General features: G+C 41.1%; 1 pseudogene; it reads left to right on the top strand.

Moving 5' to 3' along the window:
- The first annotated feature begins 1,291 nt into the window (after positions 1 to 1,291).
- LOC103263864 lies at positions 1,292 to 1,704 on the top strand (annotated as a pseudogene).
- Positions 1,705 to 1,990: the final 286 nt, after the last annotated feature.

Consider the following 1,990-nt stretch of genomic DNA (forward strand, 5'->3'; position numbering starts at 1 on the left):
TGGGGTGGATTGGCATGCCACTGCATTCCAGCTTGGTGATAGAGTGGGACTCTAACTCAAAAGCAAAAAATAAACAAAACAAAACAAAAAGCTGGACAGAATATGTAAATCAACTGTTTAAAGGCCTCAGAGAGCAACCGATGTCAAGCCTTGAAGGACTGCAATCCTTGAAAGAAGAGAGGGACATGAGGTGAGTTCCACATGACCACAGCTTTTTACTTGAGGGCACTTCCCAGTTTGCAGGATAGAAGAACGAGCTCAATTAGGAGATACAAGTCCACTGTTTGGAGTTTGGGTTGGCAAAGTGACTGGAACTTAAGAAACAGAGGACACTGCAGAGATGAAACATCAAAATCTGTGTACAAATTCCCTTTTGTTATTGACTTGTTCCTAAGTGTGTATGTATAGGGAAAGACTTGAAGAACCCAGAAGAAGACAGCAACTGGGAAGCTAAAGAGTTGCAAAAAGAGTGTAGCAGTCATGTGATGTTGGAGATTCAATACTTGGAGTTCAGCATCATCCAAACAGAGGGATTTTGGCAAGTACCTCAGAACTTCAGTAGAGGCCCTGGGAATGAGTTAAACCCTAAAAGTAAGAGCAAAATGAAATAAACAAGACAGAATACAGATTAAAACCAAGCCACGACAAAGATAATCCTTTGGTGCTGTTTGCTAGAATACAACCTGTTCTGGAGGAAGATAAATAACCTAGGCTTTACGTTTTTATCCAATCAAAAAAGTATGAGGTATGGTTAAAAACAAAGCAAAACAAAAAAGATCAAATAAGCCAAGCAAGAAGGGAGAAAAGAGAGTAGAAAAAGATATCCAGATGAGTCAGGTGTAATTACCAGGCAGACCTGGTGTTGTGGTGCATGCCTACAATCCCAGCTATTCAGAAGGCTGAGGCAAGAGGACTGCTTGAGGCCAGAAGTTCAAGATAAGACTGGATAATATAGTAAGATCCCATATCTATTGTTTAAAATAATAATAGTTATTATTATTATCAAGTAGGAACATTAAAATAACTATGATTAATTTATTGCCAAAAAGAACACAGAAACAAAATAAGAAATGGAGAATTTAAAGAGAATTGGAATCTAGAAAAAGAATGAATGAACATAGTATAATTAAAAAATATAATATGTAAACTTAAAAACTTTTTGGATGGGTGTAAATAATCAAGGATGAGTAAACTAGGATATAGATCGACAGAAAATATCCAAACTGAATCACTGATTTAAAAAATAATTAAAAATGTAAAAAGAGAACCTCAGACTTCCTCCTTCACTTGGTTGGACGCTATGCCACATCCCACCGGCCCTTGACTGTGGTGTCCAGCAACATACGGCATCATGGGGGGCCTTGAAGCCTCCAGCAAGTTCCTGCTCCTGCCGCTCCTTCTGACTGTGGGTGGTCTCAGTCCTGTCCAGGCCCAGAGAGAGTGCAACTGCTCCATGGTGAGCCCTGGTGTGCTGGTGGGGATTGTGCTGGGTAACCTGGTGCTGACCCTGCTCATCACCCTGGCTGTGTACTCTCTGGGTTGGCTGGTTCCCCAGGGGTGAGGGGCTGCAGAGGTGACATGGAAACAGTGTATTTCTGAGACTGAGTCTCCTTATCAGGAACTTCAGGGTCAGAGACCAGATGTCTACAGTGACCTCAACACACAGAGGCAGTATTACAAATGAGGCCAAACCACAACAATCAACAACCTGATGCCTAGATCCAGTCATTCCTGATGCCTGTCCAGTATCTCATTCCTACTCCTACCAAGATACAGACTCCTACCAAGATACAGACCCACAGAGTGCTCTCCTGAGAGATCAGATCTTTCTCTACTTATTGCCCCAAAATAAACATGAAGCACACACAAAAAAAGTAAAAAGAGAACAAAAAATTATAAGACCTGGTTGAAAGTCCTAACATGCATGCAATTTGAGTCCTGGTAGTAGAGAAGAGAGAGAATTATGCAGAAATATGATACAGAGATAAGG

Source organism: Carlito syrichta, unplaced genomic scaffold, assembly GCF_000164805.1.
Source record: "Carlito syrichta isolate Samal-C Ts95f unplaced genomic scaffold, Tarsius_syrichta-2.0.1 Scaffold305304, whole genome shotgun sequence".
Lineage (NCBI taxonomy): Eukaryota > Metazoa > Chordata > Mammalia > Primates > Tarsiidae > Carlito > Carlito syrichta.